The sequence below is a fragment of the Peromyscus californicus genome, unplaced genomic scaffold (assembly GCF_007827085.1).
Source record: "Peromyscus californicus insignis strain IS unplaced genomic scaffold, ASM782708v3 Scaffold_13__1_contigs__length_99412109, whole genome shotgun sequence".
Classification (NCBI taxonomy): Eukaryota; Metazoa; Chordata; class Mammalia; order Rodentia; family Cricetidae; genus Peromyscus; species Peromyscus californicus.
In genome coordinates this window covers 25,534,355-25,551,454 of record NW_026294424.1, presented here as the reverse complement: position 1 = coordinate 25,551,454, position 17,100 = coordinate 25,534,355, and the positions used below count along the sequence as shown (strand labels likewise).

At 39.9% G+C, this 17,100-nt stretch overlaps 1 long non-coding RNA gene across 1 annotated transcript; it reads left to right on the top strand.

Moving 5' to 3' along the window:
• The first annotated feature begins 12,383 nt into the window (after positions 1-12,383).
• On the top strand, positions 12,384-16,781 carry LOC128108310 (uncharacterized). The gene is made up of 2 exons (XR_008217423.1): positions 12,384-12,910; positions 16,336-16,781. It is a non-coding gene; the product is annotated as an uncharacterized LOC128108310 (long non-coding RNA).
• Positions 16,782-17,100: the final 319 nt, after the last annotated feature.

Sequence of the window (17,100 nt, the reverse complement as noted above, 5' to 3'; positions counted from 1 at the left end):
AAGGACCATTTTCGCCTTGCGGGGATCCCATTCCTTTTCGAGGCAGTGTGAAAATGGCTTCTTACCCTTCGAGAGATGCTCTCCTGGTGATAGGTCTTGAAGTCCTCGAATGAAAGATGATCTTAAAAGCCGCACCAGCGAGGGGACTCCCCAGATGTGCCCAGGCACAGCTAGTCTTGCCAACCCCACACGCCTGTAAGACTGCCTGTCAGTGAGTGTATCTCACACTCAGCATTCACACTTTACCCAGCCTGACCAATGATTGTCAGGTCCCTTTCAAGTGCCTCAAACCAAGTACTTCCAGAAAGGTTTGATGCATTGTGCAACCAACGTTGTTCAACCAAGGTAAATGGGAATTTCTAAATCACTCTCTAAGCAAAAGAGCTTTCATTATTCAGTTCCTTGGGTTCATATGGAAATGTTATTAACACAGAAAAGGAGAGTGACCAGGTTGTTTATGCGCAATCCAAGACCTTAGTCCCCCAAATAACTCAGCTGAGAAAGTAATTTCTCCAATAAGTTTCTAAATAACCAATGTCTTTGGTTTAATAAAGACATTTGGAGATTGGAGATTTTGCTTAGACTTTCAATTCTCTCTGAACAGTAGAGAAATTGTTCCAGCACTAAATGAGCTGTGTTTATCTGTCAGCATTAGCATTAAAATAGCACCGAAGGCCTGGGGCTCCTAGTGTAACCCTGAAAAAAAAAGAGTGCAACAAGAACCTTTAATTTTACCAGACCTATAATATATATATATATAATATATATAAAGCACTATATTATATATATATATATATAAAAGAATGGCCAGTTATTTTTACTTCCACAGAAGATTAGAGAGAGAAAAAATTGGGCTTTAAATCCAGCAAAACATTTAGTAATTCCTAAGAATGGCATCTTGACTTAGAAGTGATTAAATATTGAGCTAGGACACAAAGAAGGCTGTGCATTTACTAATTCTAAAAAGTCCCCAGAAAGTAAACCACTACTCATCTTAAGTGGTTAAATTTATAGCTAGTCAGGGGTTGGTTCTTGGCCAAGTTGCACTCGAGAAACCACATTTCTAAATACTATTTTCATACAGTGCCTTGCAAATGGAATTTCTTTAGAAAGGGGCTTGAATTTAAATTCCAGATCTTCAGAGACTTTGTAGAGTTTCCCATTCTCTCAGAATGAGGAAAGTAGCTCATTTGACAAATCATGGGATAAGGAAACTAAACAAATCCTGAGGCTCTTCAGGACCATAAAGCAATTGCTTGTCCCCTCTTTACATCCAACCCCCACCCCACCCCACCCCCACACACTCATATCTCTGTTTGATCTTTTTTTTTTCTTTAAAAATTTTTTTTTTCTTCTTTTAAGTGTATCGAGTGCACCATGTATATGCTTGGTGCCTGTGGAGGTCAGAAGAGCACATGGGATACCCTGGAACTGGAATCTACAAGGTTATGAGTCACTGTGTGGGTGCTGGGAATCCAACCTAGGCACTCTGCAGGAATAAGTGCTCATAACTACTAAGCCATCTCTCTAGACTCTGGCTCCTTTTTTCCCATAGTAGATTACTTTATTATTCCTTAAGGGTGCATAATGTTGATATCTACATTGTTAGAAACCTGCTACATGGTAGTTTTACAGTGTAAACCTTTTTAGAAACTTGGTAGGAGGGGGAATTTAAAGGAAGATGAAGCTGGGAAGCTGGGAAGTAACATATAGGCACAAAGAGGTCAAGTGAGATAACAAAACAAGGCTGTAAGCTCGTTTTTCTCTGGTGAGCTATGCTGTTATTCAAGGATCATATAAATTCTGCCTCTAATTTTGTTCAGCCCATCTTTCTACTTCTCCATAGAAAAATGAGAAAAACTCATTTTGGTTTAACTCATCTCATGTTTTGTGAGCAAACTCAGGGCCTCACACATACTACATAAGAACTCTGCAGAGGGCTGGAGAGATGGCTCAGCAGTTAAGAGCACTGGCTGTTCTTCCAGAGGTCCTGAGTTCAACTCTCAGCAGCCACATGGTGGCTCACAATGAGATCTGGTGACATCTGGTTCTCTCTTCTGGCATGCAGGCATGCAGGCAGAACACTGTATACATAATAAATAAACCTTAAAAAAAGGAAGAAAAAAAAAAAGAACCCTGCAGATAGCTACAGCCATAGCTTCCAGACAGACACATTCTAATAAAAACAACAACAAATAATAATGCCTACTCCCTTATTTTTGAGCATAGTTTAGAGTGCCTCTTTAGATTTAGTGTTTATCAGTGTTATGCCCGTGTCATGAGCCCCCCCACACACACATACAAAAGACCACCAGGAGTACCAAGTTCGTATGCAAAAGCAAAGAGCCTTTACTGCAAGCTCTAGCTTGGGCTCTCCGTCCGTTCTGACACAGCGGTTGGATGAGGGAGAGCCTCGAGCTCAGATGAAGCAGAGTTTTTAAGGAGTAAAGGATGGGGGTGGGAGAGGCTGGTAGGGAATTCTGGTTCAGATGGTGGTTGAACTCCTGACTGGGCAGGAGTGGGGTAACAGGAGTTTTGTCAGTGATTGGTACTGGTGTTGCTGCAAGAAAACTGGAGCCTATATACAGATTATGTAAGCTATCCTTAATGTTCTAGAGCATTTAGTACTTGTCTCAATTCTGATTGGTCCCCCTCAAGGTACAGTTTGTGGCTTTCCCTGGTTATTGTAATGGTGAGGCCTAGTCCCAGTATTGTTAGTCTGCAGCCTGTCATGGCTGCACTGATGTTAAGTTAGGCCTCTTCATCAGTATCTGCTACATGGCAAGTATTCTATACGTGTATATTGAGTGATCAATTTAGTGCCATTACATCTTTTAATTCATAGTACGGTTTCCTAGTCTCTACTGTCAAGAACAACTAGTTAATATTTAGAAGTAATGATTCTAAAGTAATGATTTCTCCTAGAATATGAATGTGTGACAAAGTACAAGAATAAGGCAGCAAATATAACGTCTTGGTGACTTAATAAGTTGTATTAACTACTTACAATGAGGTTGTCTAATAAGGGATGACTTAGGTGGGGTTTTGCAGGGGAGGTGGTTGATTTGGTTTTTTTTGTAATGAGGATTAAACCCACTACCGGCACACGCTAGGCAAGTGCTCCACCATGGAGCTGTATCCTTAGCCCATGGGGTAATTTACAAATTGCTAAAGTATATGATAGGCGATGTGTGTGGTCATTATTTATTTACTTTTATCATTCCTTCCTCATACTCTGTATACTCAAAAAAAAAAAAGGAAAAAAAGATACAGTATAGTTTGAAGAAACATGTTATAAAGAAAAGTTCTATGTCATGCCTGAAGAGTTGAGCCAAGAGTCTAGGCAACAATTAACCACTGGACTATTGCCCACCCTCAGTATTGGCTCCCATCTATCCCTCTCAGTCTGAGGCCACCCACGGGAAAGAGGAGAGGGGATTACTGTTAGCAGTTGCTAGTTAATGACTAGATTAACGGTCAGGTATTTTTTGAATCAAAATATAATTAAACAGAGTTAACTGGAAAATATACCAAATTATATCTATGAGATGAACTATTCATGAATGAGTGGTCTAAAAGTGAATACAGTTTCCAAATACTTGAGGGAAAGAAAGACCTCATTCTTTGCTGTTGCCAAACACTGTTATTAATGAATCAGGAAGTTTGCTGAGACAAGTTGAGAATTTAAATTGTGACATAGGCTTTCATTTTTTCACAGTTGCTTTTTAAACTATCTAATAGTTCAGTAACTTTTATAGCATAACACGAACTTTTATTTCAAATAACTGATGTTAAAAAACAAAACATGTCACATTACAGATAGTTATCTAACAGGTTGATCAGCCAGTCTTAGCAGTGGTTTTAAGTCATCAGGTCCATGAAACTCTAAGGACGACTCTGTTGCTTGTTGACATTTATCAGCAGTTTTCTTCTAGCTCTCCTTTGTGAGTTAAAGAGAGAGGTTCTTACTGTGGCAGCATCCGATACTTCTTTTGTTCTATGCCCAGCGGAACATGTTAGTGAGAAACTGTATCTCTGTCATGGGTACCAACCTGTAGCTCTAGACTCCTTTTGATTTTAGAGGCAGAGGATTCATTCCCTTTAGTGCACAGGCCAGGGATAAACATAAAGAAATACTGTATGTGTTTCCAGGGTTTTTAATTAAACATAGATTGTTATGTGAACCTAGTTTAGAAACATTTCTTAAAGCTCACTAAGAAATAGCACATTTCTTACTAAACTAAAAAAGAGTAAATATTATTCTGGTTTAACAAAGTGATTTGAGTGTATTATTCTTACTGACTTTGAAGTCCACAAAAAGAAATGCTATGAAGTAGACAAGTATGCAGTTTAATTCTATTTTTTTCTTTCAACCACATTAGAGATTCCCTGTTGTGCATCCCATCAAAGAACTTATGTGACTTGATGGTTTTCCACACATTTCCACCTCTTGTCTAACTCATTAAATGCCCTGTGAGTGCACCAGTGGGAAGTATAAAATAAAGAACGTCTGTTTCCTAACTTAGACAGTTTAAGACTTTTATACCCACCTCACTAACTAGATATTAAAGAGATCATCTTTGGATAAGGCTTAAATAATTGGGCAATTATGTCATTAAGTAAGATTTATTATTAGGAAATAAAAAGTAACTTTTCCCTCTCTAGAAGGAAAAGGAAGAGAGTTGTCAAATTTAGATGAAAGATCATAGGAAAAATACTAAGTTCTGCTGCTGTTGTAAATTGAATTTTATTTCAATATGAGGATAAACCTCTTTTGAAAAACAAATCCAAGCAGAGTAGTACCCAGAATGCCCACAAAAGGAGCAGTACCCTGATGTTCTGTCTTTCTTTACTCCAGCCTTGACCATTGAAGAAACCATTTTTGTCTTGTGATCGTTATTTCTATATCTCTAAATGCTTATATTATGTTATATTTCTTTCATGAATTATATTTCTGAATTATATATTTTAGACTTTATGTTTAGAGTTCCTAACATAATAGAGAGGAACTTAGCTCATATCCCCAACTCATCTTTTTTCCATTTTTTAAAAATAAATTCTCTAGAGTTATACTCCTCAACCTTTACCTCATTATAGCACAAAGACAAAATGCTGCTTATATGAACTTCTGGTATAACCCAGAGGAAATTTGAACATGTACTTTAGACTTGGTAAAGAATTGTTTGCCTTTTAAATATATAAAATTATTAAAATAACAATGAAAATTATTAGAGGAAATGTTAAATATTTAATCCATATAATAAGAGATAAATCTTTTTAAAATATTTAAATGATAAATTTGGACTTCTCTACCTAAATTTAATCTTTCTGAATCATATTTTTAAACATTTATTTTTTTAAGGTGAATATGTGTGTCTCTGTATGTGTGTGTGTGTTTGGAGGTCAAAAGACAAAAAAGTTGATTCTCTCCTTCTGCTATGTGGGTTTCAAGAATGTAGGTGTTGGTAGCAGGTGCCTTTACCTACTCATCCATTTTTCCAGACCCTGAATCATATTTTATGTTTCAGAAGCTACATTTAGTTTATGCTCAAGATTTTCAAATGACAGTTCTTTCAAATTCTTGATAGTCATTGTGATCCCTAAAGATATCCAGTTTCTCCTAATCTCTGGAATTTATGGATATTACCATTTGTGGTAATGGGAATTTTGCAAATGTGATTTAAGATTTTCAGATGGAGAAGGTACCTTGGATTGTCTGGGTGGATCCTAAATATAGTCATAAGTTTCTCCTAAATTGTAGTCAGAGGAATACTGAAGAGAAAAGAAGAAAACAATGTCATACAGTCACAAGCCAAAGAAGAGGATCTGAGGGTACTGTCCATCGCAGAAGGGAGAACACGGTGGTGGGGAAGTAAGGCTGCTCTCTTACATCCTTAGATTAGGAAGCAAGGATGGGACAAGAAGCAGGGCCAGCCTATAAATATCAGGGCCCACCCCCATTGGCTCACTTCCTCTGACGAGGTTCCACTCACCAATAATTCCCCCTCCTCCCACAACAGCACCAGCTACAGCCAGTCTTTCTTTGGACTGCCAGCCTTCAAATAATGACACAGAGACTTTTGACTAATTATGAAAGCTTGACCTTAGTTTAGGCTTGTTCCCAACTTGCTCTTAAAACTTAGATTAACCTGTTTATACTAATCTACATTCTTCCACATGGCTCAATATCTGTCCTCAACACCATACATCCAACGTCCTCCACGTCTGGCTGGTGAATCTTCCGCCTTTCAGATTCTTCCCCCAGTTCCTCTCCCTGGAAGTCCCACCTATCCTCTACCTGACTAGCTATTGACCATTCAGCTCTTTATTAAACCAATCAGAAGGTGCTTTAGGTAAGTGAGGAAGGACAGAGACATATCTTACAAAAAGATTTTCCAAACAACCAACAGCTGGGACCAGGTATTCCAACATGAGCCTGTGAAGGACAGTTCATATATAAATCATAATATTCTGATATGCTCATGGCCATGTCACACTGCAAAATGCAGTCAGTCTAACGTCAAAGGTCCCTTTGAAAGTAGTCATGCAGTCCTAACCCTTCTGAAAAGTCTAAATTAGTCTTCTGAGACTCACGGCAAACTCTGACCTATTTTTAAAAAGTAGTTACATGCTTCCAACATACAATGACACAAAGTAATCATTCCCATTCCAAAAAGGAGAAATTAGGACAATGGCAAAAAAGTATTTATTGGAAAAGAGAATGAAATCAGGTTAAACATCTAACCCAGTAGCTCCGTGCTGAACATCTTCAGCTCTTCACAGCATTGTCTGTGCTCCAAAGGCTTAGTTAGCCCCTTCCCTGCAGTCTCTTCAGTTCCTGCAGATTTCCTCAGACTTCTGGCTTTCTAATAGCCTGGACTCTCTATTGCAATGTAAGCTTCACCTTCATAGCTGCAAGCACAGTCCATTTGGAAACTGCAGCCAATCTGATTCTGCTACACATTGCCTAACCTCAGCAGCTTTCTGGAACCTTGAAGTAATTCTCTGTGACACTCTCTCGCAGTCTGGATTTTCCTCCACAGTCTCCAGAAGTAGGCAGCACTTCTACATCACACCTAGAGAAGCTCATTCTAGACTGATGAGAGAGTTGATGTATGGTGTTCTAAGCTGCCGTTTCCTGATAATGTGTGTGTAGGAAACAGGTACAGGTGCCATTCATGTGGAGGCCCACAGAGGTTTCCTAGTGAGATCTGAGCTTGCTTTACCCAGTAGGGCTGCATTAGAGGATGGCTTGACTATGTGCATGGTTACCAGGTCTGTACTTGGCTGTGCTGGGGGAGGGCCTTTGCTCCACCCCTTGGCATTCCTATAAAAAGCCCTTTAGAAGAGACAGAAGGGGCTGGTAGATATTTATCTAGGCCCTCCTGAAGCTGTCCTGTGTTTCTGTCTGTCTTCTCTCCCCTCTATCTTTCTATCTAAATATTTCTCATCCCTCTCTCCACAAGAGTACCTTGGGGAAAAAGTGGGAGCGGGTCTTACACACATTCATGAGAAATTTTAGAAAATAGGAAAAAAGTTTGTAAAAGTAGTTTCTTTTGAAGTCATTTAAATATATATAAAGATTGAAAATACATTCAGAACTGGGGGTAGTGGTGTACGCCTTTAATCCCAGTACTTGGGAGACAGAGGCAGGCAGATCTCAGTGAGTTCAAGACCATCCTGGTCTACAGAGTGAGTTTTAGGACAGCCAGGACTGTTACACAAAGAAACCCTGTCTCGGAAAATCTAAACGAAAAGAAAAGAAAAGACATTCAGTCTGACAGCTTTTGTTGCAGTTGCTGACAAATGTATTATTGAGGGATGTGGCTGTAGTTTAGTGAACAGTTGCTTCTCTTACATGCATGAAGCCCTGGATTCAATTTCCACCACCTCAAAAAATAAATATAAACGCAACAGTGGAATTGAGTGTGATAAGACAAGTTGGTTTTTAATCTAATTGGGCTGTTTTATAGAAAGCTATTTTTAATTTGTAAAATGTGCATGTCTCAATCAGACCAAATCTATGTTGGATAGTATTGAAAGGGCATATCAGCTGCAAATACTCGTAAGTATCTGCTGTTTGTCAAGTTAGAAGTTCTGAGCCATGCGGACTGTACCAAGCTGGCACTGGTGTGCAGAGCACAGCCTAAGAGCTGTTCTGTGTCTGGACATCTGATCAGAAACCAGCTCCTGAGTACATTGCTGTTCACTTTGAGGACAAGGCCTGAGGAACTACCGGATATTTTCATTATCCACTCCACTTGTGCAGACCTCTCTTCAGCCATCCAGAAACCTCTGGTAAAGGTTGCTAGCCGTTGACAGCAACTAGTTCAGGTGTTCCTAACTTGTCTGCCCAAGAGTCTAAAAAAATTTATTCCTGTGCTTCATAGCTCTAAGCCATTTCAAAAGACAATGAGAAGATTCTAGTCTTACCCTTCCCACCGCTGGAGAAGCAGTGCTGAGGTCAGGCCATCCTCAGTTACTTACACGTAGCCAGAGACTTACAGAAAAAACAGCAGATGTCAGCACGCTGCTGAAGCTCTAACTTTGCACAGATTTGTACAGTAACACACTTCAAACTGAGGCCATTCAAACAAAGAACACCAAAGAGTCAGTCTTTCAGCTGTTTGATTCATAAACCTTTTTAACACAGAGCAGCATGGGTGATCAGACAAAGCCGTAAATGCAGTGATAGGATAATGGAAGAAAAGAGAATCGAGACAAAACCTTACATTTGCATATGTGTGTAAAATTACAATCTATTCTTCCTTACTCTAAAAAGAATGTGAGGCCAAGGTGGGTATAGCCCTTGCTAAATTCATTGCTTAATAAAGGTATAGTGTAGTTTTTTCTGTAGTAGAAATTCTGTTTAGGCATTGTCAACTAAACTTTTTGTTGTCTTTAGGCAATCATGTTAATGATCCCTGTTATTCTTTAAATGGCCTTTTCGTTAGTGTAGTGAACCCAGGTGATACTCTAGTTTCTGGTTTCAGAAATGTAGGAAGTAAACAAAACTTCATGCTATAGTTGGTAGACCATATCTGTCTTTATATTCCCGAAGTAAATGATAATGCCTGGCATGCAAGAGGCACATACACACACACACACAAAAATTGCTCAGTGAGTTATAGAGAGAGATTGTGTGTGTGTGTGCTCAAAGACTGTAACCTAAGGGGACTACTTGCCGCTGCTTCCCTGCCTGCGGCTGCCTCTTGCTGCTGCTGCACACTGTGGGAAATGAAACACTAGAAACCAGCACTTAAAGGGCAACTCCTTGCCTGCTTATGATTTCTATCCAGGTAGAGCAAAAGAACCCTCGGACAGCTGGTTGGTGGCACGCTCTCTACTTCTGAGCAGTATGACTTTGGGATGTGAAAATCACAGGGGTGGCCTTTTTTTATTTGACTAATTATATGCAGCAGAAATGATGTTTAATGAATCCTAAGCATTGGCCTTAAGAAGCTTTTAAGAAATAATAATAATAATAAAAAGCAGCAGCCTTTCAGCTTTCAGCATTGACTGCTTGCTGCTTTACTACTCAAAGAACGACATTCTGACTTGTGGGAAATAACAGGCCTTATGAAGAAAGATGGTTTGCCCAGCTGCTATTCCTTAGACCAGTGGTTCTCAACCTTTCTAAGGCTGTGACCCTTTAATACAACAGTTCCTCATGGTGTGGTGACCCCCAACCATAAAATTATTTTGTTGTTATTTCATAACTGTAATTTTTGCTACTGTTATGTATCGTAATGTAAATATCTGATATGTGACCCCAAGGGTCACAACCCACAGGTTGAGAACTGCTGCCTTAAACCAAACAGTATAAATTTCTGAACATATATCACAATTTTAGTCAAACTGCCTTATAAGTCATGAGTGATCCAGGTAAGTCCAACAGAAAAATTACACAGCTAAGCTACATTTATTGCGGTGCATTGTTACCTTGTAGAGTACAGCTAATATACTATAATTGTGGCATCAAAGAAGAAAGCAAATCATAATCATTTACTTTTTGCTGAGCCCGAGAACTCCCCAAATCTTTCCACACAACAACTGTATTTTTCAGTGCACATATTTATTGTGGTGGTATTTTACTTATACTGAAATGTGATTTTAATTGTATGTTAATAAATAAAGTTGTCTGGGGGTCAGAGCTATTAGAGTCATAGCAAGTGCGTGGCGGCGGTGGCGCACGCCTTTAAGGACCTGGAGGGCGGTACATTCAGGCAGTGACGAGGCAGTCACATGTCTGGGTTTACAACCAATGAGAAGGCAGGACAGGAAGACTTTAAAGACAGACACACAGGAAGTAGGTCCTTTTCGGAGAGCTCTCTTGGCTGGAGAGGATCCCTGAATCAGGAAGGGTGAGGCTCTTAGCTCTGACCTCTTGGCTTTCTTCTCTGAATTGGCTCTGTGTTTCTTATTTTATAAGACCGTTGGTTACATCTACAATTTATCTCCTCTAAATTCTATTCTTTAAACCCTTCTGAGGAAGAGATTGCCTTTTATCATTTTTCCTGTCAAATTGGTACCCTTTACTTCAAGATCTGCTTTTCAGGGGAATAGCTTTTGAGATTCCTAAATGGAATAAGGTAGTTTTTGATTTAAAAGTGTGGTTTTACACATAATTTAAAATATGTTGCTTTTAAAAAGCTAAAAGAGACAAAAAGTCCTTTGATTTAGGCAATGTTCTCTTAGGTAGAACATTAGCAAAGTGGTGTAGGCCCCGCTATTTTTCAAGGAATTTGATTTATTAAAAATTCCTACTTCCTTACTATACCAAATCGTCTTGATCTTCCAATTCTCTATCCTGCCAGCTCTTTCTGTATTTAAATAGCAGCGGGTAGAGCAGCAGTGGGCAGACAAGGCTGGCATTGGTTTTCCCTTCTTGTAAGGGAAATGCTCAGTGATCACATCTCTCCTGGATTGGAGAGCAGGAGCACAGGATGCTGACTGGGGCTTTAACAGTTCTAACAGTTTGTTTTCTCACTCCCTTTCCTTGGTGTTCTAATGATGGAGACTGGAGTACTGGTTCCAATTGTTCGACCTCCGTGGACTAGAAATTCTTAGTCCTTTTTGTACTCAGTTTGTCTTACCACCAATTCTGGAGTAGTGGGATAAGAGTTAAATCTGATCTGTTAGATAGATGTCCAAAAAGTAGAGAACAGAAAATTTCAAGAAGTAGAAATTAATGGTACACGAAAATATGTTTTCAGATAAAATGTCTTGTGAAAATCTAAACTGGAAAAATAAAACTATTTTCCTTTCATATTCCTATAAAATTTCAGAGTACAATTTTACGCACTCACTGAAAAAAAATTGTTGAGACCCACTATGATCTGCACCATACCAAGCCCCTAGTAGACCTGTAACAGTGATTGATTTTAGTGAAACTGACACAGAAGTCATTTACCCGAGTGAGAGTGACAGACTATAAATGAATGAATGAATGAATGAATGAATGAATGAATAAAGTAAGAGTTAGCTAAGTAGTTAAAGACTAGATGAAACTCTGTAAAGGAAAGAGAGAGTGCCTTGGTTTAGAATAAAAGAATACTAAAATAGCCACTTGGGGGCTGGGATGAAGCTGAGTTGGTAAGTTGGCAGAATGCTGGACTAGTATGCAGGGAGTCCTAGGTTTGATCCCCAGTTCTCGAATATTATTAAGGACCAGCCTTAATAATCTTCTTCCCAGGGCCCAGAAGAGAAGCTACAAATGGCGAGAATTATTTTCAGGAAATGAATCGAAGTACACCGAGCTCTTTGTCTGTCTACTTTATTCCTCTGGGATAAAATCCTGTCTACACAGCTTCTATTCTGCTCTCATGCCTAGCTCCTTTCTTGCCTGGTTTCTCTCTACCTTTATCTGCTGCTTGAATTCTTACAGGGTCATAAATGCAGACAAGAGTTTTCCTCAGGCAGTGACCATCAGGCTTTCTTTTACAACCCAAAAGTGGAGTGGTAAGGAGGAGGTCAACTAAAGAGCTAAAATTGGTTAATGTATCAGAAAAAGGGAATTAATTTATGTGCTCAAACTACAGAGGTGATTAGGTAAATGTTAGGAGTCTATAATATTAGTATAAACACCAGTAAGGCTGTATAAGAAAGGAGGGTCTGAGCTTAATTTGCCGTAATTCAGGAGATTGTTTGGCCTTGGATGCTTGATAGGTATTTCAGATCAAATACACTGTTATGAGTTTTTGGAAGCATACATAGCATAAAAAAATCATTGCAGGAATCAGCTAACATATATACAAAAGCTAAAATATCATCAAGACTTCTTAAGCTATGGCTTGACCTTCAGAAAAGTAGTAGTTTTTGTGATAGTAGCTGAATTCCATTACATTTTCCTATAGCTTGCAGCACCCAGCTCCTTATAAAGCCAGAAGTAAGTTCAAGGCCATCCTTGGCTTCATGAGACCCCATCTAAATAAATATAAATAAATAAATAAATAAATGAATGCTTCTTCAAAGAATGAAAATACAGCTTAGTGGCAGAGTTCAGAGTTCAATCCCAGCACCAGAGGTGGTCTGTCTAGAGGTGGTATTTACATCACTACTTGCTTGGGGCTGAAATCCAGCCTGTGTGTGGTCTCAGAATGATAACTTTTCCTGATTCACATAGAACTGCTGTGAGAGTTAACGTGAACATCCTGAATATTTCCAATATAACCTAGAGGAAGAAAGCTATGTATCCATGTATCATAAAGACCTGAGGAGAAAGTACAGTGTTGTGGGATGGTCTGTATGTCAAATGTGTTGCTGATTGGTCAATGAATAAATCACTGATTGGCAGTGGCCAGGCAGGAAGTATAGGCAGGACTAACAGAGTGAAGAATTGAGAGAACAGGAAGCTGGGTGGGAGAGACACTGCCAGCCGCCATCAGGATAAGGAAGATGTAAAGTACCGGTAAGCCACAAGCCACGTGGCAAGGTATAGATTAATGGAAATGGATTAATTTAAGCTGTAAGAACAGTTAGCAAGAAGCCTGCCACGGCCATACAGTTTGTAACCAATATAAGTCTCTGTGTTTACTTGATCGGGTTTGAGCGGCTTGGGACTGGTGGGTGAGAGAGATTTGTCCTGACTGTGGGCCAGGCAGGAAAACTCTAGCAACAGTACACCAGACAGAGTAGTAAACATAGAGGCTTTGGGATAGAAAGAGCACGGTGTATGAGAGATGGTAGAGGTGAACTAAGGAAGGTGTAAGTGGAGAATAGCAAAAGGTAAGTGATGAACTTGGAAACGTAGGCAAACACCAGCAACAGGGCTGGTTGTTGGGGATTTTATTCTAAATGCAGTGGGAAGCAAATCATCACTTACACAAGAGACTGGAGGTTTTGAAGGTGGAAATAACAGGGATGGATGCACTGGATGAGAAGAGCAACGAGATACGCAGGAGGGGGGAAGGACTGTTAGGGAGCCTTGTGTCGAAATGGTAAAGGCTGGGGGAGATCCAGATTCAGAAAGACTTCTATTTTGGTTAGTTTGAGTTTGAAGTGCCTGGGAGACATTCAAAGGGATGTCAGGAGATATTTAAAGATGTGAGTTTGGAACTCAGAAAGAGAATCTAGCTTATTGATACAATTTGGGAATTGCCAACAGATGGTTTGAAAGTGTGAGAACGAGTAAGATCACAGAGAGAGAAGACAGAGAGAGGAGAAAAGAGTACAGAAACTCTGCGTAGATGTCACAAGGAGAAAGAGGAAGGGTTAAGAGCCAGAGGAACAGGGCATCTGCTGTGAAATTGCACCTTGTGGAACTCCAGGGAAGCCGCCATATGGAGTCTAAACAACATGGCTGCCTGAACAAGACCTGAGCTAGGATGATCCCTACAGATATGCTAATGTGAAAGGCAGCAATCTCCTGGGGCACTAACCCAAGACAAAGAACTGCAGGCATGAGTTCTGAGAGGGGGAGAAACAGTCTTCCCTAAGGAGGAGTCTCCCTATTGGTTATTCAGTACCAGTGCTCGGCCCTGAAATCGTGTGCATGCAAGTAACTTTATACAGGTGATTCAGGGTTAACAAAAATGGAAGAAGAGGCCAGAAGCCATGACTTTGAGAGAAAGAGCAGTGGAGGTGGAGGCTAGGTGGTTTTGGGGGAGGGGTTGGTGGGAACGAAGGGAGGGGGAAATGATGTAATTATATTTCAATTTCAGTCCAGGATGGTGGTGTGTGATACAGAGCACAGAAAAAGGGTTTCTGGAATGGGCAGTTCTGAGAGCTCAGTTCTGCTGAGAACAGAAGAGCCAGACAAGTGGAAACTGGCCATTCAGATTTCAAGAGCAGCAGATGGCATGGAGACTGAGATAGACCCTAGTGTTAACTACCTACCTGCCAGGCCGACTCGCAGGTGACTCATTAGATTGTTATTAGGGTAGTGTTTCCAAAGTTGTTTCTGAGGGAAAACTGCTTGGAACCTAGCATTCTGTAGATAAAATTCTCAGAATGAGGACAAATTCGGGATTGTTTTCACTTGTCTTTGACTCCACGCTACCCTCATGCACCTTTTCAGGAAGAAATGACTTGCTCATGTAAGTAAAAGAGAACTCAAAGAAATGTGAGACCCAGCAATGAACTCTCAGTAGTGAGACCTCCTAAGGATCTACCCTAAGAATGAGACGAAAGGTATTTCAGGGGTAATAGTGAGGGCTTCAAAGTTATCAATAGCAACAAACAGGAAGTTACAGCATTTCAAAAACTGCCTTTGGAAACAGTTTTACTTTACCAAAGTCTTGGTTAGAAATAAAAGACTGGAGGGATGCAGATAGTGATATTTGTCTTAGCAAGTAAATCCTTGGATCAATCCCCAGCTCCATTAAAAACAAACCTTTGATGCTTACTTACTATAGAGTGGCAAGTGTTTTCCTGTCATCGAGGCCATAGGCAATTGAAATCTTTATAAAGGCAAAAGTTGATAAGCCCTGGTCCAAAGATGATAATACACGTAATTAAGAGTAAGCAATGAACATGTGGGGATCCATTTGACACTGCATCTGGGAAATTCTCTTTCAGTAAGTTTTACTAAAATGATTTACAATTCCCTTTCCACAAATTGTTGCATGCCATTTGATCCTATAGCCATTAAGATTAACAAAATTTTGATATTGAAAAAGATCTTCAATTTTTAAAACAAACTTAAAGACAAAATGGAGATATAATTATTCTAATAGCAAATACAAATATTTAACATAATGAGATCACTTGAGAGGCAGTGACAGGGGATCTCTGTGAGTTTGAGTCCAGCCTGGCCTAATGGTGAGTGTGAAGCCAGTGAGGGTTGCACAGTAAAACCCTGTCTCAAAAATAAATAAATAACAGCCGGGCGGTGGCGGCGCACGCCTTTAATCCCAGCACTCGGGAGGCAGAGGCAGGCGGATCTCTGTGAGATCGAGGCCAGCCTGGGCTACAGAGTGAGTTCCAGGAAAGGCACAAAGCTACACAGAGAAACCCTGTCTCGAAAAACCAGATAGATAGATAGATAGATAGATAGATAGATAGATAGATAGATAGATAAGTAATGAACATGTAAAATAAAAACATGGTATTGCTAATGATAGTTGAAACATGGAAGAAAGTGAAAGATCGAGAATTTGTTGATCTTGTATAAGGGGGAGTTAAGAGATTCTAACATCAGTGGACTAAGAGGTGTAGGATAAACTATATTCTTTCAAACTTTTAAATAGAACTTAATGTAATATAATAAACATTGTAAAGAAGAGACTAGAAGAAGAAACTTCTTAAGTGAGGAACGGAACCAAAAGCGGTGATGTGTTTGAATTATTCCAAACCACTGGACCAGAGGAGCAGAAAATAGTTGATATATCTATTTTTAGAGAAGTAATTTTCAAACTGGGAATGAAATTGATTTTGTGGGATGTAACCTGTGGGTTTTCAAAGAAGAAGAAAACAGAAATATCGGACTGAAAATTGTGAAATGTTTTTCACCTTGTTATGTAGAAATTTGTTCTATTTAATCTTGATCAGTAAGTGGAAGCAGAATTGGTTGTGAGACAGTGATTAGGCTGCATTTTGCAGGCTGCTCAGTGTCTTTTGTTTTTCTACTCATCTCTGTAATTTGAGTTTTTAAAACCTACACTTTTATTATGATAGTTTAAAACTTCTTTTTTCGGTTTTTTTTCGAGAATATTGGGCAATATTCTTAAGAAAGAAAATGATAAACTATAGCCAGGAAGGAAAAGTTTAACAATAGTGTGTGTGTGTGTGTGTGTGTGTGTGTGTGTGTGTGTGTGTGTGTGCATGTGTGTGTGTAGAGGCTGGAGCAGGATGTTAGGTATCCACCTCTGTCACTTTCCACTTCATTTCCTCAAGACAGAATACATTGCTGAATCTGGAATGAAGATGGCAGCCATTTCGTCCAAACAGTCTTGCTGCCCCACCCTCCGGATTACAGGACCTACAGAGCCACCTCCGACCTTTTATGTATGGGCACTGGAGATCACACCAAGGTAGCACTGTTACCCACTTAGTTATCTCCCCAGCTTCAAAATAATAATGCAGAGAAGGATGGCCTTGAACTCCAGATCCTTCTTCTGTTGTACCCGTTTGTACCCATTTTGCAAAACCCCCAGAGATCACCAAGGAGCCGGTTTCTGATGCAAGCACATAAGGGTCCTTTTATTATCAGGTTCAACCTGGGCCACTGCATGGCAGATGGAAGGAAATGTGGCGGTGGCCACGAGCCCAGGTGTAGAGAGTTTTTAATAGGAAAAAAAAAACCCACAAGCCGGGAATTACATGCTTGGGATTGCGTAGAAGGGATATGGGGCAAGGTAATTTTTTTGAAACTATTGGTCTAGACTTTGGGCGCAAAGCCACATTTGAAACCATTGGTTAGACTTTGGGCGGGGAACCACAACCCACTGAACAGGATTATCTGGGCTGCTCAGCAGGATTATCTAGATATCTTCAAGGGCCATAAACTGCAGACAGGATGTCTGCTCTGTATCCGAGTTGTCATGGCACATTCCTGAGGTTCTTCCTGGAACTGAGTACAGCAGGTGGTCTAAGATGGTGACCCTACCCTAAGACAGGGTCTGTATTGCCTTCACACTTCCTCTCCCGAGAGTTGGGTTC